Here is a 24977-nt window from a genome sequence, read left to right on the forward strand (position 1 = left end):
CGAAAACAAAAACGGGATTCTGGGGCTGGCTGTGTATATATTTCCAGGCACACCAAAGTGTGGCGTCCGAGAAGTTCACTATCAGGCATTTTGCAAGAGTTAGCCATAATGCCATTACACCCATGGCATCCGTTTATGTGACTGCAATGTGGGTATTTCAGGAACCTACATGAGATGGTTGGTTCAGTTGGCGCTAGAAGAGGGATTTTTTTAGCAGGAGTGCTGTTTAAGCTTTCTTCTGTCTGTGCGGATCGTTAACAGAAAATTCCGCTCAGAGAAGTGGAGAAAGGAAAATGCTAGGCCAAGATGTGTGAGGAGGAGGCAATTGCCCACGAGCGGGTGTTGGGAGTGCGTACCTGAAGAAAAAAAAAAAAACGCTTCCTGCGGTCGGAATCAGACCTCGATTCCTCGCGATATGAAAACGGCGTCTATCCGATGGCGCTCTTCGCATTCCGGGGCACAGCATTTCCGTTGGCTTCGTAGCGCCGGCATTGGCTTTGGACTTCAGCTGAGTTGAAGTGGACTTTGGCTTCGGACTTTTGGCAGTTTGGATTTTGGGCTTTAGAAGGGTAGATTTCAGACTTTGACTTAGCTCAGTTTGCATGGGGAAAGCTTCGCTTTTGTAGCGTGAGCTACACTGGCTGAGGTTTAGCAGTTTCGCGTGGCTCCTGGGGAGCCGTGCTGCGCATGCGTGAGGAGCAGTGACGTCCCATGGCGTACAGATGGGGTGCCGGAGCCGCCGGAGCCGCGACTGAATTGGATTGGATGGGATTATATTGGATGAATTGGATTGGATTGGAAATCGTTTTAGCTGCGGTAAGCATGATAATAAGTTACTCCTAGACAACCAGGAAAGCTACGAATAACCAGCTGAACCTTAGCTCACGCTACGTATATCCTGGCATTGCCTACCTAAGCCACTGCTAATTTTTTAGCCATCTTTCCCTTTAAAAAGGGGCAGGCCTGAGAAAAGCCAAGTTAAAGCTAGAAGCCCACCAGCTCCGGTGTTTCCTCAGTATTCACATCGCAATTGCGAAGGAAGCAGAACTTCTTTTTTTTAAGTGCTAGGCGAATCGACGTCAATCACCTTCCCAACAGCTGTTATCAGTAGAGTTAACTATGGCTGAAAATCTGTCTAAGGTTGTAACCGTACCAGGCAGTGTATATCACTGTAATCAGTAGCTGTCGTTATCGCCATTACCAAACGATGAAAATAAATACAGTAATACCTCCTTAACTTGACGTATCAAAAACCTGGAAATATTTCAACACAATCTGATTTTCGAGATAAGCAAAGTTGCACGAATTGCCATGAAATATCGAGTTCTTTGCCAAAATGGCTTCAGAAGTTTTGTTTGTTAAATAAATCCTTATTTGTTACCTCAAATTGTCTTGTTTCTTTAGTTTACGGCATAAAGGTTTATAAAACCCTTCAATTAAGTGTTGAGTTCGGTTTAAAAACTTATTGTGGTGCTGGCTGCAACAGAAATTTTCCGGGGAACGCCTGCGCTCGATACAATTTTTTTCATCGCAAGAGGGACCCACGCTCTCCATTGGGTTTTTCCTTGCATTACACACCTCTATCTTCTAATAGATTGTACCTCTTCCGTCACATGACTTGCCACAGGGTTGGTTGACGAAGTTGGTGTGCCTCTAGTCTCACACTTCACGTTCGGGGAAAAATAGGCTTTGTGGCAGGCGCGGATAAACAAGAAAAAAATCGATCAACTTAGGCGCGGCAGCATCCCGCGAATCTTGTGAAACGGTCCGCGGCGGCGGCGAAATTCGCGAATCCTGTGAAAAGGTCCGCGCCAGCGAAATTTTCGGTCCACTCTCAGTCAAGAAATGGTTTGGTGCCGCAGAAAATTTCGACTTAGCCGATTTTTCGAGATATGCGAGTTCGAGTTAACGAGGTATTACTGTACACGTATCATTGTCTAACCCTGTGTGAAGCACTACAGCTTCGCTGGTCATCCACCTTCACCGAGTGGAGCGGCTGCTCATTTTTAGTGGTTGCCAAGGCAGCTTTTAATGCGACGACATTCGCCTCAAGCGGCCTGGAGGGTAAAAGGTCGTTCCACTCTCTCCGTCCGCTAGGCCTTTCCGTTTCATCCTGCATCATCCTCCGCGTCCCTAATAAGAGAGATGCGGACTGTCCTCATATTCCTGACGAAGATTCTACCGATTGTGTTCGCTTAACAAGCGCCATCACAGTGAAAGCAAATCATTGACGGTGATTGCCTCATTACATCGAATACATTGCCCCGTAAAGCTGAAGGGGTACAAAAGGAAGTACGAAGGAATAAGAGCAGTGAGTATTAGAGTAAAGAGAAGTGTAAACGGGCAAGGCACTTCGTTCTTTTCTTAAAAAAAAAAAAAAACTTCATCTATGAGTTTTGCATAAGCTCTAAATATTCCATATAAAACAAAACTTGTGTGCGGATTTCAGAGTAACTACTTCGATATTAAAAAGGCGGTGGAATTGGCAAGCGGTGAAAATCAATTGCTTTCATTTCCTGCTGCTTGAGGGGCACGAACACGAAACTTCCGTGTGGCAGCTCGTGCTGGGAGAGAGCCCTCGTGGCACATGACATCCCTTACATTAATGTCCTCATTCGGTTCCCCGGCTCGTAGGAGCAAGGAATAAAACTACACACATTTCGCCTAGATCGAATCTTCAAGCTTTTGACTGCGGGAAACGCCGAATAACAATTTGAATCTTCAGTACAGCCTTCAAGCGTCCGCGGTTGAGTCATGTAGCATCAGACAAGGGCCCAGCACACCCATAGCCTTCTTTTGCAACCTAACGAACGCTCCCCAGTGAGCTTCGTCACTGGGGCATTGTATACGAATGCAAAAATGCGGCCTGCGGCGCGCGTACCGCCTCGCAGCGTCACACCGAAGACGCCATGCCCCGCAGGCATGGACTGTTGAGTGTGACCCTCAGTGTGCGCATGGCGTCGCCTCCTTACGATGAATCTCAAACGGAAAGTTGTACTAAGAGCTAAAATGAAATGCAGGTAATCCCTCCGCATATTCTTATGAGATGCGGACACGAGAACGTTTCTTTTGCTTACGCTCGTTCATGAGACCTTTGCCGATGTCCAAACCTACAACCTCGACACCGAACTCACTACGTCTACTTATTGCAGAACAACATACATGCTGCTTCAACACTGCCGGCACAAAAGCTGAAGGTAATCTGAGACTAATGCCGTACAGAGCGCGCTACCTCAGCAGATGCCTACGTGTCGTGTTTTCTTCCTGGTGCACACGCTCTGGAACAAATCGCCGACAACGGGCGCACTATTTTTTATTGTGTCTTAATTCTTACGTACGCGATTTTCTTTGCTTTCTTTCTGATGCCTCCGTAATGAAACGAGTCGCAGCCAACGGGAATTCCGGACACAGCCTTTGTGGTTGTCTTGCAATGCCTTTGGCGGACGCTAATCTGGGTGAGTACTTTTATCAGCGTCGCCATGCCAAGGAACGTTTTCTTGTTAAAAAAACGCCATCACGGTTTGACGTTTACTTCCCGTGCGTTCGCTGCAAAGGTGCACTGCTAACTTAGCGACAGCCCTCTGCCGCTAACTCGCCGAACTAACTCACCGGACCGCTAACAAACCTATATAAGATGTGGAGAAAAAAAAAAGACATCACATTCGGTTATCACAAAGAAATAAATCGTTGCTGAGTCTAATGAACCACTGTCAGACGCGAGTCTGAGCGTACAAAAAGCCCACGCATTCGTCATCACCTCGGGCATCGAACGCACATAATTTTGTGCACCAAGCGTCAAGGCTTCGTTCCTCTCGAGAAGCGATCTCCATTACGGTTCGTATCACCCGCTCGGCTGACGCGTACCTTCAAAATAAGAAAGCGGAAAAAAGCAAACTCACCCCGGGATCACACTCTCACATTCCGACGACCCAGCAGAGCGAGCTACAGAGGTAGGCGTGAACATTCTTCTGCGTAAACCAGGATTCGGCGGCTTCGTGGTCCATTTCTTCGCGAGGAGAGCAAAGCGCCACTTTCTCGATCGGGTTCGATAAGGAAGAGCACGGGAAGTGTAAAGCGCGATTGAAAACGAAGTCGGGCGCGCGCTCAGCACAGCTAGGGCCTCTCCTTGTGTACCCCTCGCAGTGTACGCGTTCCGTTCTGTGCACGCAGCTGCGCAACAACAGCGGCAGCGGCAGCAAGCAGGCAGCCGAGCGCGGCCTCGCGACGTGTACTACGCGGCTGTCCGCGTGCGTCGTACGCGTACATGCGCCGAAACAGGGCAGCAGGCACGCGGCGGCGATCAGCGGGCCTCCTGCGACGACGGCGGCGAGCGCGTGGCGCATCCCCGCTGCCAGTTCAAGCGTGGCCGGGCGCAGTCGAACAAAACGGCGCGCAACGGTTCCTCCTGCATTCCGCCGCCGTCACCGACGTTAAGAAGGCGAGCCGGCGTCGTCCTCGGGCTGCCAGGGGTGCGTGTCGTTCTCGACGCCCGCGTTACGTGCTGCGCTAGTGGAAACGGAAACCTAACGGGAAAGTGAAACGGGTCGAACGCTACGAGCGTCCGGAAGTCGCCTGAAGGTGGTCGTCCGTGGCGGCCATTTAGGGAAATTCAGGGCGGCGCTCAGTGAGTCCGCTGCTTAACTTGGATGAACCAATTTTGCTCCCGTAGAAAGTACGGTGTGTGAAATTCACGACGAGGAGTAAAAATCAGGGAGTTCTTTTCTTTCTCCTTCTCTCCGTGTTCATGCAGGGTATACGCCGACATCGCTGGCGGACCGTCCGATTTTCGAGCTCATGTCGTACACTCTTAGGCAAAAAGGACTAAAATAGGGACTAAAATACAGCCGTTAGTCTTCGCGGGCGACCGTTCATCTTCAAGGGGAGTATCTGCGGCAGAGTACGTGCCGTGTGCATTAATTCGGACTAACTGTTCGTCCCCGCCGATCTATAAGGAGTAACGGGAAGACGAAACGCATGCAGTTAGTCTCTTTGCTGCGTCGTTAATCCCCTAATGGCGTCGTCGTTGCCCTTTCGCGCATATGTCTGCGAACAGCTTTATATTTCCAAAACACAAGGCATTGCAGTCACTGGGTGCTTTAGATGGTGCCACGGGAGAAAATATTGATGTTAGTTATAAGAAAATCGCCTAGGGTTAGTAGAGCGGCGGGTAATGGCAAGGAGCGGCGAAGCGCGATTGTCATACGCTTCTCGGCGAGGTTATGTTGATACGCTGTGTTGCATACGATTCCTGCGAGATAATAACGGCCAATGAAAGCTTTCAAGCGCCTTAACAGTAACTCAAAAATTAGTGACAATAGCAAAAGTGGATTCCTGAGCGTAATAAATATGTATATGTTTAACAGACTAGAAAAAACGCATGTTGCTGATGACAACTTCAAAACAAAAATGCTCGCTACAAGTAAGCGTCTCGAAGTTATCTTTTACACTCGGTACATAATTGCCTTGGGCACCAAAGCTATGACAATGCTGCAACTGCTGTAAAACCCGCTTGCATTTCACAGTCGCAATCGTCTAGCGACGCGAATTTGAAGAATTCAGGCTAAGCAACACCGAATTCGCTTTCGCCGATGCAGGAAAATATGGCATGTTTCCTTATTCTGACACTCACACAGACGACACCTTTCACATACGTTACATAGAGCACTTAACATATGTATCGAACACTAAGAAAGCACTTAGCTTGCGCTAAGTTGTGCGAAAACAAATGAGTCGTCCGATCGCCCAGCTACCTATCTCAACTAGGCGACGGCGAGTTGATTGTTATTTACGAAAAAAACTATGGTTGTGAGACTACTTCGAATCGAACTGAGCAATAGTCCCTAAACCTAGCAAAGCGCTAAGCGCAAGGCGCAAAACGCGGTCACGTTCGCTTGCACAGATAGAAATTCGGGCACCAGTTACAATGGATCTGTTGCGTTATGCACAGAACTACACGCTGTACACTTGAATATTATCTGCCGCAGAAACCACCCGGCGGCGTGGTCCAGCGGATAGCGCGTCGGCTTCCCTCTGTGTAGTTCCGGGCGTCAGGGGTTCGATCCCTGCCGGTGCTGGAGTTTCTTTCTTTTCTGCACTCTACGCAGTTCGTCCTTGGGGAGTATCGGAACGGACCATCCGGGTGGGGGACTAACCGTTCGTCCCCTCGCAATTGGTCCCCAAAGGGACTAATGATTGTGGCAGAGGCCGTTAGTCCCCGAAAGGACGAACTTTTAGTCATTTTTGCCTAAGAGTGTAGGATCGCTTTCAGGGTTCTTCGATTTACGGCTCGGCGAATGCTCAGTGTCCTCGAAAAGTGGGCGTGACCTTATCCTCGGCGGCTGTTGCACCCGCCGCCACAACATGCAGCTCACAGCCCTCTGTATTCTTCCGTGTATGTATCGTCTGCAAGCTACCCTCCACACCTTTCACTCGATTACCCCCACCACAGTTCAGTTGCACTTTTACAAATATTAATTAGATTTATTAAACCTTTTATCGAAGCACAACATATTTTCTTGCATTCGACGACAAAATTAATGTCTTTTCTTTCGGCTTTCCCTCAGTTTAGAGGCATGGAATTAATGACGCTGCCGGGGTTGCTTTTTGTCCGGCAAACTCACGATAGAAGGTCATTATTGCCGTCTGTCGGCCCAGCAGACAGCGGGCCACCCGCCCACCGAGCATCGTCAAGGAAAAACAATTGCTTCTTCGACTGCCAGCCTGACTTCCGGCCACTCCCAAACAGCTGGTCGCGCTGCCGCACACATAAACCCAAGGTATAGCACAGCACCATACTTAGTACTCGACGATTCGCCTACCTTCGACGGATCTAAGAGAGTGCCTGCATACGCGCAGCGGTGAGTGGCCCTGTCCAGAAGTCTTGCATAAGAAAGCGAGAGAGGGTCGGTGGTTGCCAAATTCAACCTGTTTGCTCGAAAGAAACGCACCGATGCATGCACGCGACCGGAGGGACGGGGAACTAACGAAGGTCGTACAGGAACCCTCTAGGGAATGCGAAACAAGCTGGGCTACAGGCGCGAACTAAGCTGGTATCTTAAAGCGACTTGTTCTTGGGCGAGTTGGTGCATATTGGCAAAACGAGGAACCTTAGAGACTCCTCTGAGAACAGAACACAAGGACAGGTTCATACTGCAACTAACATTTATTCTACGAAAAAAAACGCATAAGTACAGACCGGATGCATGCCATCGCGCATGCGCACTTCTAATGATGAAATTCACAGACGCTCTCCAATGAACACCATCTCGCTAAGGTGCAGTCTAAGGGAAGTATCACTGACACACTCGTTATCTTTTTTTCCTGATATACTAGGGTTTTGTTGTGTCGGTAGTTGGCGCAGTCTAACCTTTTGTGGACGCTGTACAGCATTCACAACGCGAATGATACGTATCATTCGCCTTGTTGTTTCTAAACCGTCGACTCTGAATCCCTTTCAACCACCAACCTCTTACAAGCACACCAGCTCTACGTACTCGCACGGAGAACAACTATAAATACCGGCAATGCCAATTCTGACATCACTGTAAACGGAGGCAGTGCTTTGAATGCGTAGCATTGCTTGCCGAGTAGCCCCACAGGCGCCGGCGCGTAACGTCCTGCATTTGCACAAAAATGCACGATTAGCGGAAGTAACACATTCAGCTGCTATAATAGCGTAAATGGAGGCAATTGGTAGGACAGGATTTTGAAAAACCCAAAAATATAGAAAATTAAAAAAAATAATTTTAGAAAAATGAACTGATTGATTGATTGTGGGGTTTAACGCGCCGACGCAACGCAGGCGACGAGGCGCGCCGTAGTGGAGGGCTCCGGATTAATTTTGACCACCTGGGGATCTTTATCGTGCGCCGAAATCTCGTACACACGGGCGTTTTTGCTTTTCGCCTCCATCAGAAAAGCGGCCGCCGCGGCCGGGAAACGAACCCGCGACCTCGTGCTCAGCAGCGCAACGCCTTAGCCACTGAGCCACCGCGGCGGGTAGAAAAATGAACTGATGAAATCAAAATTGGCATATTGTGCATCTGCTCCGGGAAGCACAGACTATATTACGAACGCTCAGGAAAGAACATTGGAAATACAAATAAAAATAGTTGAAAATATGCAACAGAGAGAGAGAGAGAGAGAGAGAGAGAGAGAGAGAGAGAGAGAGAGAGAGAGAGAGGGAGAGGGGGAGGGAGGGAGAGAGAGAGAGAGGGGGAGGGAGGGAGGGAGGGAGGGAGGGAGGGAGGGAGGGAGAGAAAGAGAGGGAGAGAAAGAGAGGACCTCGACAAAAAAGCGCAACTTTCGTACACAACACATTCAATCGCTATAATAGCGTAAACAGAGATAACTGGTGAAAGGCAATTTTGAAAAAGCAAGAGTTACAAGAAAAAATAAGATTTTTACAAAAAATGAAGCTGCACTTCCAGGTCGGGGCTGAGCAAAGCGGTCTCCCATTGCTCCGTGTTCGTTATAGTAAACGAGTTGCACCTAGCATTTGCTGCACCATTTTGACCCTGCCTTGCGGGACACGACCATAACATGTGGTAGAGGTCCGCCCGACCCGCGCATATCTTACAATCTCCTGAGTATATTTCGGGATAGCAGCGACTGAGCGCAACCGGGTTTCGAAACGTGTTCGTCTGTAACTGCCTCCGCCATACCGAGTCCCGTTTAGTGAGGCTGCGGTGCGCGGCGGGATACTTTCGTCTTGCCAACCTGTAATGATCTATGATTTCTCTGTACGACACCATGCGATCTCTTTCCGACCTGACGAAGTGGGGTGAGGTGGGGTCGACTTCTGCCTGGTCAATTAAAGCTCGGGCGGCGTCGTGGGCCCTCTCGTTTCCTGTCAGACCCGTGTGTGCTGGTGTCCACGTTATTTGAATTTTTCTTACATTTTTCGCTTTCGCGAGTATGCTCATGGTTCGAGGCGATACCCCACCCCTTGCAAAATTTCTAACTGCCGATTTCGAATCGCTAACAATTATTTTTGCGCTGGTGTTGGATATGGCCACGGCAATTGCCGCCTCCTCACCCTCCGTAGGTCGCGAGCGAAGCGCCAGTGAGTTTGTCCCTGCCAGTCGACTATCGCTACCGTCATGGCGTCGCGGGCACGATATTCGGCTGCATCAACGTAGACCGCGTCCTCTGATCTTTCAAATCGTTTGTCTAGCGCGCGTGCTCGTTCCCGTCTTGGCTCGACGTTATGCCCAGGATTCATGTTTTTGGGGAGTGGGGGAACGTAGAGGTGCGCTCGCCATTCAGGGGGGATATCCTTTTTGGGCCCGCCTGTGTTTCGTATGCTATTCCTAGCGAACGGAGGATGTGTCTTCCGGTCTGGCTCTGGGATAGTATTTCGTAATGGGCCATTCTCCGTGCCTCTACCAATTCGTCGAGCGTGTTGCGAACGCCCAACGCTTCAAAACGATCATTTGCAGTGCTGCATGGATGGCCGATTTCTTATTTGCACGCCTTTTAATTTGATGACGCCATTGATTTTTATTTTCTCGTCCGCTTTGAAATTGAGGAAGGGACTCACATAAGTAATTTTGCTTAGCACGAAAGACTGAATGAGTCGTATTAGGCTTTCTTCTTTCATGCCTCTGTTCCTGTTTGCTACCCGTGCAATCAATCGTTTGGCTAGTTGCGGGCTTTTCTCTACTTGTTTAATGGTTTCCTTATTGTGGCCATTATCTTGAATTTTAAGGCCAAGGACTAGGATACTGGCCACTGTACGAATGAGTTGGCTGCCCGCGTAGAGCTCGATGTTAGGTGTAGCGGGATCCCATTTGCGTCCTCTGATAGTGGGTTCGGATTGGGCTCTGCAGCAAGAGTTCGGATATTTGAGGGGAGCACTCGAGGCCTCGAGGGTGGGACATAATCGATTATCGCGTCTATTCCGCTCTGTAACGTGCCTTGCACATGTCCGTCGCTGCCACAGGCGACTCAGGGGATCACGTCGCCGGCGTAGAGGCTGTGATTTAGAGTAGCTATCTCATTTAGTTTGTCGGGTAGTCCAATCACGGCGGCGTTAAATAGAAACGGTGAAAGTACAGAGCCTTGCGGCGTCCCACGGCTTCCCATTTCAAATTGGCTCGATTCGATGTTTCCAATCACTAGGGATGCCGTTCTGTCAGAAAGAAAATTTCTAATGTAATTGTAAACTAGTTTTCCGGTCCCTATTCTCTCAAGGCCCTCGAGAATCACCTCGTGACGGACGGTGTCGAACGCCTTGGTGAAATCAAGACCGAGAATGGCCCGGGTGTCGAGCGGGGAGCAGCCTTCACCGTCGATTATCTGATGTTTGATGCATGACATGATGTCCTGGGTCGATAATTTCGCACGGAAACCTATCATGGTGTGAGGGTACAGGTCGTTTTCCTCCGTGTAGACATTTATTCTGTTTAACACCACATGCTCCAGAAGCTTACCCAAACACGAAGTTAAAGATATAGGCCTGATGTTTTCAAGGTGTAGCGTTTCCCCAGGCTTCGGTATCAGGACTACTTTCGCCGTTTTCCATTGGTGTGGTATGCAGCTAGTCTCCCAACAATCGTTCATAAATTTGGTTAGTACCTCTATAGATGCGTCGTCTAGATTTCGAATCATCTTATTCGTTACGCCATCCGGGCCAGGTGCGGATTTAGTGCGTAAGTCGTGTATTGCAGCGCGAACCTCGAACGTGGTGATGGGGCGGTCTAGTTTTGGGTTTGCAATTCCCGCATAATTTTTGAGTTGAATCTTAGGGTTCGTCCCAACGTACCTGTCCTTGATTTCTGTATTTCAGCCTCCGTACCTGTATGCTCGTGCACAAGCCGGCCGACGTTTTGTCGTTGTGTTGTTTTACTGTTGTCTGGGTCAATGAGGCTGCGTAAGATGTTTCATGATCGTGATAGCCCCATTTGAAGGTCCATGAGCTCGCAGGCCTCATTCCAGTGCTGACGCGAGAGCTGATTCGCATAGTCTTCGATGTCTCTATCCAGCCGCGCTATTCGCCTCCTGAGGGACCTGTTGTATTTCTGCTTACTCAAACGTTTCTGTAGGCTGGATTTTGCTTCCCACATGTGTAGGAGTTTGGCATCTGCACATTGAAGCTCGGCTTCCTCCGGAACGGTCTCCGTGGAGCGTTCCAGTAGTGCCGTCCGTTCGTCTATGTCAGCAATTTCCGTTACGTCGTCCCCCGTTCCTAGTTCTGTGTGTTGAAGGGCCCGAAAGGCATCTCATTTCGTTATTCCTATTTTGTTTCCCCTAGGTTTCGACGGTCCCGCCTTTAGGTTCGTAGAAACGATGTAGTGGTCGCTGTCCATACTTTCCTGCGTATTGTTCCAGTTCGCGACGGGCACGTTTTTCAGCAAAGTCAGATCCGTCGTGGTATCTGCGCTAACGCTGTTTCCAATGCCCGTGGGAAAGGCAGGGTCTGTAATAAGGGTCAGACGTTCTTGTTGCGCATCGATCCATAATTGTCTGCCCTTCGGTATTTCCTTCGCGTAACCCCAAGCCGCGTGGGGCGCGTTGAAATCGCCAACTATTATTAGTGCCTGCTTTTTGGCGATGTCTAATGTTCGACGGAAAAGTTTGGCGAATCTTTGTTTCTTTTTTGGGCTACTATGCACGCTAAGTACAAAAAGACTACCTCCCCCCTCTTTTTAGTGGGAATAATTTCGGTAAGGACGTGGTCAACGGTCGTCACGCCCGTATCGTCCCTGATCACCGGTAGGTTTCTTTTAATCATCGTGCAAACAGGTGGTTTAGTATCACCCTCTCCCACGGTGCTTCCGTAAAACGATTTGTAACCGGATAATTTTGCTCGACATCCCGCTTCCTGTAATGCAAACACGTCCGGTGCTTCAATGTTTTCATTAGTGTTCAGGAATTGCTGCAGGTTTCTCTTCTTGCGGCGAAACCCCCGGCAGTTCCACGGCCACACCACATATTTGTCATCGCTGATACTCTGACCCATTCCAGTTGGAAGTGTCTGATCTGCTGGCTTTGGGACTGTCAAGCATCGTGGGTCGGGCGTAGGGTTTGGCCACTTTAATAGACCCCACGCTCGTGGTAGCTTGAGGCGGCGCACCCATTTCTAAGGGCGTGATTCTGGCGTTGAAACCTGCTATTGGTTTGTTAATAATGTCTTGGACGCACGTCGAGAACATGTTTTCGAATTTCTTGCCGAATGCCTCCAATGTACTGTCTATTTTATTTTCTATTCTGCTTTCTAATTCCTCTAAGGGGGATTGTTTGGCTTGGGTAGCTCGAAGCTTCTCGTTCTGCTCCTTTTTATTCTAAAATGGCGGGGGCTTTGTTCTTTCCTGTTCAGTGGTCGTATCCATTTCTACCTCATTTTGTAGCTCGCAAGCGGACGCCTGTTCCAGCTGTTTTTGCTCAACCGATCTGTCAGCGTGAGTATGCTTTAGAGGGGCTATTTCCTCCTTTAAGGCTATATTTTCGCGCGTAACATGTTCCAACATCTGTCGTACTCGCGTAATTTCTTGTTCTAGTATGTCGTTTTTGTCTTTATCTCGGGCGGGTCCCTGACCATCGTTTTTTGCAGTTAACGGAGCTTTCGAACAGGAGACCGTCTCTGCCCAGCTCACCGTGTTGCCGTTGACTTGACCTCGACACCCTGCCGTGGACGACGTAGCTGCGTTGTCTCCGTTCCCTCGGGAGCTTCGGGATCTGGAGCCGGACTCCCGTCGTTCATCGCCACCTGGTTGCCGCCTAGACTTGAACCGGGAGCGATGTCTTCCTCCTGTTGCCGGTGCATGTGGTCCGTCACTCTTGTTGGGAAGGCGAGGTCGTCCGGATGGCCAATGCTGCCGCCAGAATCCAAGGACTTCTGGATGACGACTGAGGAAGAGGGGAAGAAGACGAGTAGAAGACACCAACTTCTCCTTCGTCCCTTTCCTTTTTGACCCCATCACAGGCATAATAAAAGTTTCTACTAGTACTACTACTACTACTACAAAAAATGAACGCACGAATTCCACGTATGTCTGTAATAACGCCGCAATTGTTGCCACTGACTCATTCAAGTACTTAGGTATTATCATCTCCCATGATCTAACTTGGACCCATCACATCAACTACATTACTAATTCTGCCAACCGTGGCCTCGGCTTCTTGCGCAGAAATTTGTCCTCCGATTCCTACTACAATTAAGTTATTAGCGTACAAAACATTTGTCTTGCCGAAATTAGGGTACGCCAGTGCTGTCTTTGACCCGCATCAAGCTAACCTTTCGCACTCCATCGAATCCAATCAAAATCGTGCCGCGCGCTTCATTCTATCAGTATACTCTTTCCGTTCTAGCATCTCAGCATTGAAACGTCAGCTCCACCTGCCATCATTGGAATGCCGCCGCCACATATCTCGTCTCTGCCATTATCAACGATTTTTTTACACTCTCCCCCGCAATAACCAGATCATAGTTCCAGCGCATCGTCTCTCGCCCCATTCTCACCCCAACGCCATGTATGTCCCACGCACCCGGACCCCAACTTTTCAACGTTCATTTTTTATCTTCACTGCGCACGAATGGAACAACCTTTCCGCCAACATTTCCGCTATTACCAGTAACGACAAATTCAAGAGTGCCATTGAAAATGCTTGTCTTGACCAATCGTCTTCTTTGCATTTGTTGCCATGCTGCTGAACGCCTCATGTAATACCCCCTCGAGGGCCTTTGAGGTAATAAATAAATAAATAAATAAATAAATAAATAAATAAATAAATAAATAAATAAATTAAATAAATAAATAAATAAATAAATAAATAAATAAATAAATATGCGTCTTTTACGTCTCCTCCGTAATTAAGACTCAAATGGAAATGCCCGAAAGAGGGCGTTAGGATACGAATGAAAAAATAGCGATAACGGGCCAACCCTACACTACGGCTTGCATGTGCGAAAAAATACGCAATTAGCGAAGTAAAGGCACTTAATCGCTTTAATGCTGCAAATTTACGTCAGTGGAGAGAAGAAACAAAAGAAAGCTAAAAACAAAAAAAAAACACACGTATTCAGATATTCGTACCCAAATCTGGCTGTAAAGAACTCACATACAACCAGCGTAAGAATACTACGCATTAGCAGGCAATTCTCGGAATCTGTGCAGATTTTTTGCTTAGGACCCTCCCCTTTCGCCGCTGACGCACTCCGCCAAATTCAACTAATGTGACACTAGGAACAGTTTGCGGGATAACAACCACGAATGAATAGGAAGTAAAGCCGTCTATGAATGCGCCATCAAAATAATCGTGGTAAAGGGGAACTTTTTAGGTGGCAAAGGTCAGAAACGTCAGTGAACTGTACGTGGCCAATCCTTTTGTCAATGAAAAGTACGTATGTACGCACCCTTTTGCGTCCTCGTTCTCTCTCTCTTTTTAAATCCACGTGTGCACTCAATGAGAAACCCCGTCTTCCTATCTGTAACGCTTGTCATGTAACACTTTCGCGCATGCCAGAAACGCTACGAATAAAAGGCGCCTTTTATACTTTGGCAGCAGATCCCTGTTATTGCTCCTTAAAATATGTCTCTCCAGCAGTGCATTTGTGTGCAGTAGTGAAGCCGACTTTAACAGGGCCCGGTGTCTCGCACTTTATAAAGGAGTACATGGATGTATTTACACAAATCCCTAGGGCCTTGGTAATTTGGTATCAGACTTTTTCTATGGCGACTAGAAAAAAAAATTCAGCGGAACTCGCACTCACGCGCAAGACTTGTTGTTGTTTGTTCGTTTATTTAATAGCCTCAAGGCTTAGTGGGCACTAAGCGGGTCCGATCTATATCCAGGAAACTAGGTTGGCCTCCCGGATATAGTCCAGTAGGGAACGGTAGGCAGGACCATGGAGCCACCGATGGTAATGCGTGTACTGAATGGCGAAGTTGTTGTGGGGGTCACTGACGGAAACAAAGTTGAATTTTAGTATTGTCATGCTAGCGAGCTGATTGAACGTTGTGCTCAGTCGATGGCATTGGCTAAATCACAGGCAAAAGTCTATGGGGGTGAGGCAAAGAACGAGTGGCGTATTCGGTGCTCGGACACCACGCTCCGCGTCAGTCCTCACCCAGGCTTTGTAAACGCCTTCTCTCCGTACTCTGCGCCTTTTCCTTTGTCGCCCCTACACCGCCCGCACAATAAGGGCGGTGTTGAGTTGGAGCGGCGGCAGCGTTTCAGTCTTGTCAGCGTGCTCAAATAGCTCGAACCCACGGTTGTTCCTCGCCGTGTGCATGAATGCATGGCTCGTGTAATGTATCGGTTATGCACACTGTGAGGTAGAGACAACAACTCTTAAAGGTTGGACGTGCAGTGCTTCCGAGGTCCACACATGATGTTGTTTTTGGCGTCGACTTCCTCCGTGAATTTGGCGCTATGGTGGACTGTGCGATGGGCGAGCTCTTCATAAACAGCTTGTTACATTCAATACTCGTCGAGGAGCGTTATCTCTCCGAAGAACACGTTGTGGTTGTTTGTTAAAACATGCTCACCCGGCAGGTTTCGTCTACGGAGGGGGAAATGTCTCGCTACCGGACTGATTGAATGTTGGGCTCAGTCGATGACATTGGCTAAATCACAGGCAAATCCCTCTGGCGGAAAGTCCGGGGCGACGAGGAAAAGACCGAGTTGCTTTTGGCGGAATCGGGGCTCGGACGCGTATTTCCAAATGCTTCTCTGCGCAGAGCACCCACGTGACATGTCTGTTCGCGCGATGCAGAACGGTAATTAAATTTTTGAAGTGGGAACCAGTGTCAACACGCTACGCAAGGGTAGGAGACAGGCACCGACGGCACTGTCTGTATTCTCCCCTTGTGTAGCGTCTTAACACTGGTTCCCACGTCAAAACTATGAACCAACTGGCCCATCTTTCTACCGTAGGTAATTGAATGTCGTCGTTGGCTGCGCCCCAAACCTAAAGCGACCTAAAACATACGAGATCACTATTATTAACAAAACAAAGCGTAGATTTGTGTTTTACAAAAACAATCAAATTTAGAAAAAAAGATAAGCAATGAAAAAAAAACAGAGATATACCTGCTGGGCCTCGAACCAAAGCCGTGAGCGCTAGTACTCAGCACTCTACATCGAGGCCACAGAGTCTGAACGATTGCTTGTGGGTTAAACGCGCCGACGCAACGCAGGCGATGGGACGCGCGGTAGTGGAGGGCTCCGGATTAATTTTGACCACCTGGGGATTTTTAACGTGCACCGAAATCTCGTACACACGGGCGTTTTTGCTTTTCGCCTCCATCAGAAAAGCGGCCGCCGCGGCCGGTAATCGAACCCGCGACCTCGCGCTCAGCAGCGCAACAGAGTCTGAACGGTGGGCGCTCAAAGGAATAGCACGCGCAGTGACACCACACATCTCCAGTGGGTACTCAGTGCTGCTAAGCGTTCGGAAACACGCGGCTCGGACACCAAGCTCAGCGACAGTCCTCACCCAGCCCTTGTAAATAGACCCTCACTTCACCCCGTAAACGTATGAACGTCATCGTAACAATTTTCTGTGGTGTCGTGGTTGACGACGGCGGCCTGGCATTTCAATGACCTTATGTTAGCAAGGCCAGGGTAAGTTCGTCGGTTTAGTCGACGTCTTCGTACGCAACTCTGCAAGCGTGAATATCGCCTCTAGCGGATGCTTTGCACGCCGAGCCTCTCGAAGCGCGGCCTCTTCCTCGGCCGTGCGAACTATCCACGGCCGGACCATGTGAGTCAATGATCACCTACAGCAGCTTAGACATTGACGTCGCGGCTCATCTACGGTACAGAGCGCATGCGCACGACGACACGAGGACGAACGAACGAGGGGCGTACTCTCTGACGTGATTTCTCGGTCCGAGCAAGTGTTGCCAGAGTACGGCGAACGCTGGAGTTTTTTTGTGGCCAGTGTTGGCCAATCTTCCTTAGTGGGTATGCTTGGCTTGACGAACGTGCGCTCGAGGCACGCGTGCACGAGCGCTCGGCATTTTTTGGCTGTTTTTAAAACTACGGACACCATACACAAACGATTTGCGCTGAACAGCTTCGCTGTTAAAAGGTTCTCCCAACCCTGTATCTGTGCATATTAGTGAGGTTGACTTTACAGCCGCTTAAGCAGTTGTCCGACGTTACCACTTAGAAGGTTCCGCAATTTTTCCTCGGTCGGTCTTACAAAGCGTCATGGCCATACCAGCCCGCAGTTTGCTAGCACGGTACTCCAAGTACCTGGGCGACCACCGTCAGGAAGCTTTGAGTGATCACTGCGCTGAGTTTTCAACGGCTTTTATTCAACACTTGCAGCGTTCTGTACTAGCCTCGGTTTGATGTCAAACCAACGCGTTTGGCGATACTATCTTTGTGCTATTGGACACCGTGCGTTGTGAGCTACGACTTCAATCAAAAAGCGCACATACTGTATGTGCATTTTGTGCAAAGTTTTGAAGCAAATTTCGGCCGCGATTTCACCGTGGGGTGAGAATTCTCAGAATCTGATGAGGCCGCGTTTTTTTTCTTCTTCAGCCGCGAGCTTTCAATGAAGCAGCGACAGTCCCACTATCCTTCTTGTACATACCATTTGTTTCTGATGACCTGAGAGGACATACGAATGATATTTGGCTGTGAGCACGCTTGCGAAAGTCAGGCAGAATAGCGATTAATATTAGGACCTCAAATGGCACGGTCGCGTTCATAGTCCCTCTCATGCCGAAGCCTTTCCTGGCGTACGTGAATGTGTGTGGGCACGAGGCTATAAGTGCACTATCGGCTGAACTGCAATCGAAGCCATCCCGTTCAAGGTCGTAAGTGATTGGTGAATGATGAAAACAAGCGCGGGCGGTACTTCTCAGGTGCCCTGTCGGTATGGTGGTGGCAGTGTTCATGGCCGCCCCAGCATGCAATGCGCATGCCACAACAACGATGGCAATACTGCAAGGTTACGTAATTGGGAAGGTCAGCCGCCTCGCTAAGCCGTCCGCTCTTTTTAACAGCGCAGCCGTTTAAGTTTTCTTCGTTCCGTGTGGATCGTTAACAAAAACTATCATCATCGGCGAAGTGGAGTGGGGGAAAATGTTAGGCCAAGCAGTGTGAGAGAAAGTGGCGAGGAGGACAAGAGCTGACCAGTAAGTGCTGGGAGGGCGCGCCTGAAGAAGAAATGTGGTTAGGGAGTTCAACAGGAATCGAACCTGGTATCTTCACGCCGCAAAACCGCCAAGCTAACCACTCTCCCAGCGCAACGGACCGGGGGGTACGTGGTTAGCAGTGGCGCATGAAACAATAAAATGCGCAACCAATTGAAAAGAAAAAAAAGTTATGTTGGCACGCAATGTAACACCTACAGAAAGAGAGGCCAGATAGAAAGTTATAGTAGTTCAACAGCCGTATGGGTTAATTATGAAGCGGTAAAAAATGGCAGTATCTCCACTCCGTGGATGAAGGCGAGGGTGCGGAATACGGGGACTCGAAATGACATCCAATTTGCGCGCCAACCGTCATTCGATTTGAGCAGTGAGTTGCACCTTGATTATTCATGGTGGGAAAAGCGCTACAGCGACGAGGACAAGCAAGTACGCGGGACAAAGCGCACGGGCTTTGTCCCGTGTACTTGCTTGTCCTCGTCGCTGTACCGCTTTTCCCACCATGAACATGTACCAACACGCCCAGCTCGCTGTTCTTTTGATTATTCCTTAAATGAAACTGCAACTCACGGCTCAAATCGAATTTCGCTTGATTTTCGCTTGATGGTGGTGTGCGCACAGATGGACGCGGACGGACATTGGGAGGTCCTAAGGTACTCCGCACCGTTACAGGCGAGGTAGTAAGCCGTTTGACTCTCGGGTACTAACTCACGGTCGTAGCCTAATGGGTAAGACGACAGACACTAACTCTGTCTGGTCTATCGGACACAGGCCCGAATCCTGCCTGTGCCTGTGTGATTTTCTGCCATTGTAAATGCTATGCGCATGGACGCGGACGGACATTTTGCGGTTCTCAGGTACTCCGGACCTAAAAAAACAAACTCAGCAACGCATTCAGGCGCCATATGCATGTCGCCTTCACAGGACAACAGAAAACCATTAAGAAACGCTGCTGCATGAAACAAGAGAGAGAAACCAGGGGCAAAAACGCTTCCCGTGGTCTAAATTGAACCTGGGTCCATCGTGTTACAAAAACGGCGTCTATGCGATCGTGCAATCATCGCATTCAGTGCGCGCAGCATTTCCTTTGTGTTCGTAGCGCTGGCGTTGGCTTTCGACTTTCGCTGAGTTGAACTGGACTTTGACCCGCCTCGGCGGCTCAGTGGCTAAGGTGTTGTGCTGCAGAGCACGAGGTCACGGGTTCGATTCCCGGCCGGGGCGTCTGCTTTTCTGATGGAGGCGAAAAGCAAAAAATTACACCATCTTCCCGTGGGGAACCCTGATGAGGATGCGAAGCATCGTGGCGGTTCCGTGTGGTTCCATTGTGTTGCCGTTATCTTGAGTGATCTGGTTTTTACTAGCGCCAGAGGGAATTCCGCGTCCGGGTCCACACCGGTGGTAAAGGCACGCAAATGCTGTTGTGTTACGGTGAGTAGGCGGTGGTTCTCGAGGCGCCGAAACTCGTACATCATGTTCTTGTCGATGTTGTCTCTGTGGTAGAATCGGTAGTCTCCGTCAGCTTTGGTGAGGTAAAGGTTGTTGACATTGGTGCACCGGCTGAGAGCAATGTACACGTCCTCCTCTTCGCAGCTTTGTCTTCTCGTTGTTCTTCTTTTTCGGCGGTTCCCCTTCGGGAAGATGACGACGGTGGTTGAACGCGAACCTATCTCGTGATGGATTCTTTGGTTGGCCAATCCCCAGGGGCATCCTGCCACAATCAGCATCTAAGGCGCTGCGGACGGGGCTGGTTGAGCTGCAAGGCGCGTGGGGCTTCCCGCCACAGCTTTCCTACGAGAAATTCAGCATCCCCCTCTAAAGTTTTCAGTTCGTCGTTTCCGTTGACGTTCAGCTCCGCGTGCCTTCGTTGTATCAGTAGCTTCTTGACGTAGTTTGAATGAGTCAAGGACATAAGGCGCGTTCGTAGCACTTGCTCCTGTCCCGGATTTGTAGCGTAGTGGGAAGAGCACCGCGTACCTCCCGTTGCGGCCAGAGAGTCGTGGGATCAAAACCGGGCGCCGCTAACCATTTCTTTTTTTTACAGTGTAGTATCGCGGAGCTGTGGGTGTAAGGAGGAGAGTTGCGCATGCGCAGTGTGAGTGTGGACGGCGAGTTCCTTGCCAAGTTCCTATGAAGTTTCGTATGACATCAAAACAAGATGGCTTCGCTTGACTGCGGTACTGCACGGCTCGCCGACCCTCCGAAAGAATCAGCCGGCCCAGCGTTTAGTCGGCCGGCGGCCGGCGGGTCGGCGCAATTCGTTCGCTCAGTTGAAACTAAGCCACGACACGTTTGAGCCAGGAAGAATGTGCCTTTTTTGTAGACTGAATCAACATCCAAGCTCAAGACGCTCCACACAAGCGATCATGCGACGCTACGCTGACTGGTACGCTAGTAGAAAATCAGGGCCAATTGAAGGCGACAGAAGAGCTAGCGAAGTTAGTAGGTATACTTGGGAATTACATTCTACCGAAGCTTCTATAGAACAGCGTAAAACCAGGGTGCGGGAAGCATTTTATGCGGTGGGTAAATTAGCACAGCGGTCAGCAGCACGACCACACATCTGCGAACGCTTTTCCATCTAAAGAATGCAGCCGCTAGACACGAGATATTGTGGGAGTTTGGGGCACGCTTACTGCACGATCGCTATACAAGAAACAGTCATCTAAACCTCTTGAAATTCTAAAATTCTCTGTATCAGAAATGGGATCTCTTTAGACAGGAAGTTAGGAATAATGCTATGGAAGAGTCATCTCGGCTTTCGTTTTTAAACCGCGTTCATGTACGGGAATTTCAAGGTTAGAAAAACTGCGTTTGAAAGACAATAATAAAGGGACACGACGGGCGCAGAGATGTCCCTTCCTTATTTTGTCTTGTCTTTTGCGTGCAGTTTTTCTGACCTTGAAATGTAGTACCACATGGCCCAACAACACGCTACATGTACGCGAACTTTCCCGTACATCGATGACATTTCACGAACTGGGAGTGGTCAATGCGGGATCAGATTTGGAATAAATTGGGATTGTTAAATGGCATTTGAAACAATATGTTACCGAAAAATATCATGGTGCCTTAATTCGGTCCACACTTGCAAAGGAGATAATTAAAATTTCTTGTAAAGGTGTAAGGTATACTGAAGCAAATGAAATTGTCAGTGCTTTCCACGCACACTACAGCAAGTTATGGGGGTGGGGGGGGTTCAGTATTAAACTCTTCAGTCCCAAGAATGCGCAAATACAAAAATCTTTTGTAACACACATTTATTCAATTCATTATTCACAGAAATAAACGCAAAAAATTACAATAGCAAAAAATCAAACGAAAGTAATATAATTTGATGGTACCCATTTGGGTACTCTGGGTTTCAGTGCGTGTGGAATGCAAGTACCATTATTTTAAAAATTCTACAATGCTTCAAAAATGCTACAAAAATGCTACAACGCACGTTTATTTGGTTCATTATCTATAGAAACAGGTGCAAAAAAATTACAATAGCAAAAAAGCAAACGAAAGTTATGAAATTTGATGGTACCCATTTGGGTACTCTGGGTGTTCTTACCCTGTGGACGCATTCGAGCGCTCGCACCGGTGAAAGCCCTTTTTCCGCCTCGCTCTTCAGAGATGCCTGGACACATCGCGCCCCCTAGAGGGGCTTAGTGAAAGCAAGGCCTGCTGTTTGCGGGGGGGAGACAACTTTTGACGCGCTAATTTCGAATGGGGGAAAGCTATTGCCTTTATCTGTGGTACCCATTTTGGTACCCCGGGACCGAAGAGGTTAATACTCGGGATTTAAAGTTCTATTCCGTGGTTCACTTACTTCCCAGGCTTACAAAGGACGAGTGCATGACGGTGTCAGGGCCTGTTGCACTGGAAAAAATTAAGGATGCCGTCTTCGAGCTTAGGACTAACAAGACTTAGGACTAACAAGGGCCCGATGGCCTTGGGGGTGAGTTCTATCAGAAGTTTACTGGTTCCTGGCTCCAGTTCTCTTGGACGTATTTACGGCCGCATATGATCAAACTAACTTGCCACCAATGTTTTATTCAGCGCACACGGTGCTAATCCCCAAAACTGCGGATTCAGAAAAAACTAAGGTCTGTAGTGCGTTATTGACCGATCTCCCTCTGCAATGTTGACTACAAAATTGACTTCAGTTGACTACGAATTCACTACCGTGTCCTTGGACAGTAAAGTGAATTTGTCAAGTTCCTGTTTTTGCTAGCACTGCGTAGACTGGCTCAGGTAAACACACTTTTACTCGTTTATCCAGGCGATAAAGAGGTATTTAATTTATGAAGCCTGAAAGAAGAAAAACTACCATGCGCGGTTTTGCGTCAGCCGCACCAACTAACCGCATGCTAAGGTGCTGCGTGATTGGACGATGTCCGCGATTAGAATTCAAACCAGTTTAGGTGTCGGTTCTGTGAAACAACATGCTTGGCATCCGACATTATCGTTGGATGAACATTCTAGATACCTCTGTAATAGGTATACCGAGCTTGTGCCATATTGTCGACTGTAAAATGCGTCAGATAAGCCTTCCAGTACGGCTTGGAATCGTAACAATAGGTTGTTCTGTTCAGCGTTTGTTGCCTTTGCGTACGCTAAAAGGTAAATTTTGGCGTCACGCTATGTAAACACCGCGAGAGGATTTCTAGTAGAGCGCCTTGTCGGCTTTGCGGAGTGACACGCTAATGCTTACGGCGCCATCTGTTGAATGTTTTGAGAAATGACTTTCCGGCTGATCTGCCAGCGGAGTGCCGGAGCGCCGGGACATTTTACGACTATCTAAACAAGTACACACATACTTGTTCCTGTTAGTAGTGAATACAACTCGTCTACATCTTACCTGAGTACGTTCCATAAAGAAAGCGTTGACGACCCGTGGCACGTCTTTCGTGCAGTCGCAGAGAACGCGCTGAGCCGAATGCCCGGGTTTGACGCATACATTTGATTCAACTTCAAAACAATCCGGAGATGCGTTTCGAAGGAGCACAACGTCACAACATGCGTTGAAAGTCTGAACCGCGATTGACAGATGATGGGAGAGAGAGAGAGAGAGAATAGTCTTTAATGATACTGGTGAGGTTAGCCTGGCCAAGGCGCCTAGCTTGCTACACCAGATGTATAAAAAAAAATGAAATCGATGAAGAGATGATGATAATGACTGTGATGAAGATGACGCGCTCATTAAGAGAGTCCTGTTTAAAAAGTCTGATCAAGTCCTGTGCTTCGCAGGAAAGACAGTAGAGCTTTTGTCGCTCGAGATGCTCGTTTAGAGTTCGTCCAAGGGCCTAGCACGTCACTGAGAGTTAGGCCTCTAGACAGCGGAAGACCCAAGGACACTAAAAGGGACGTTCTGGCGGCTCTATACCGCGTACACTCACATAGCACGTGGTTCAGGTCTTCGCGCACGTCACAAAGAGTGCACAAGGGGGAAGCAGCCTGTTTCATCTTGAATCGAAAGTAATTGGTGTAAGCGACATTTAGCCGCACACGGTGAAGAACCGCTTCGTCATGCTTGGAAAGTCCTTCAGGCATCCTAAAGGTCCCGTGCGGGTCTATGGAGTGAAGCGGCGCGTAATTATGCGGCGCAACAGCCCACATGGATCGCTGAAATCTCCAGGCAGCCTTGGACAGTTGCCTCCTCCTGCTCGTCGTAAATTCGGCACTCACCTCGCGCGCGGTTTGCGGGGACGAACAGCAATTCACTTAACTCTGGCGCGCAAGCCGAGAAGGCTTTTAGCCAGGCACACTGCACATACCCGATGCAAGGTTGAGTCGTATAAATGGCTCGGGAAAGATAATCCAGACCATGGGAAGCACTATCCACCCGCAGAAGCACAACGTCGCATTTCATCGCGAAGCGAACGCGTCTACAACGCACACTCAGAGCTCGGTCGCTGGCCTGGCTACAAAGCTTCAATAAAATATGCTGTTGGGCTAGTTGGTGCATTATGAATTACGAAACTTGCGCTGAATAGACAAACACAGGAAGAAAGACAGGCAATGCGCATTGCCTTTCTTCCTCTGCTTGCCTGACAGGTTGCGCATTGCCTGTCTTTCTTCCTGTGTTTGTCTATTCAGCGCAAGTTTCGTAATTCATACTACAAAGCTTCGTTCGGACCGACAGCGATGTCACGACGATACAGGGCTGCGCGAGGGCGACTTGCTAACCACTCTAGATATTTAAAAACACAGGATCAAATAATTTGGTCGACCCGAAGCAAATTACTGTCCACAGAAGAGCGGAACCGTGGATGGGTTGTCGCGCACTTCCCGCCATGTTGGAAACGCAAGTGGCCTCGCGTACGCGCGGTATTTTGTTGAAACAGCGTGCGCTCGTCTTCCGTCCGCTAAACGCAGAACCGGCTTAGCGCAGGGCGCATGCACAGTGCGAAAGACGCGAAGAAATAGCGTTCGCTAGCTCTTTGCGTACGGCTGCGTACGTATTCTAAAACTCTCTAATCACTAGCCGAGGCGTACGCAGTGGATGAACGCCCTCCGCGTCACCGCAGACGCTCAGATGCGATGCGCTTTCCCCCCCTCTTTGGGACTTGCCGTGTTCGCACCAAGCCAAGTGTCGGCTGATTCGGGACTTTGCCCGCGAACCATGAAACACCACGTGAACGAAACTCGCCAGCGCATCAGTGTCAGTCTGCACGCATTCTGCGAATCCAGTCGCGTAACAATGAACGTTACAGCGCAAAAACGGTGAATTTAGTATAGAAACCAGTGCCCCAAAACAAATAAATCAACTAAACAAAAACAGTGCACTATCAGGATTTGAACTTGCGACTTGTAAAATAACGAACTTCGTCGCGCTCTAAACGCCTCTACCACACGCCGGGGATGTCAGGGGCGCAA

At 49.0% G+C, this 24977-nt stretch overlaps 1 protein-coding gene across 1 annotated transcript in view; it reads right to left on the reverse strand.

Annotated features, from left to right (window-relative positions):
* LOC144150845 (uncharacterized) overlaps positions 1-4168 on the reverse strand; it is a 173214-nt gene extending 169046 nt beyond the window's left edge. Inside the window, exon 1 of the mRNA XM_077682207.1 lies at positions 3900-4168. The gene's annotated coding sequence lies outside the window, so the exon portion shown is untranslated. The remainder of the gene's footprint in view (positions 1-3899) is intronic.
* Positions 4169-24977: the final 20809 nt, after the last annotated feature.

The sequence above is a fragment of the Haemaphysalis longicornis genome, unplaced genomic scaffold (genome assembly GCF_048455015.1).
Source record: "Haemaphysalis longicornis isolate Haplotype H1 unplaced genomic scaffold, Haemaphysalis longicornis Haplotype H1 scaffold_80, whole genome shotgun sequence".
NCBI lineage: Eukaryota > Metazoa > Arthropoda > Arachnida > Ixodida > Ixodidae > Haemaphysalis > Haemaphysalis longicornis.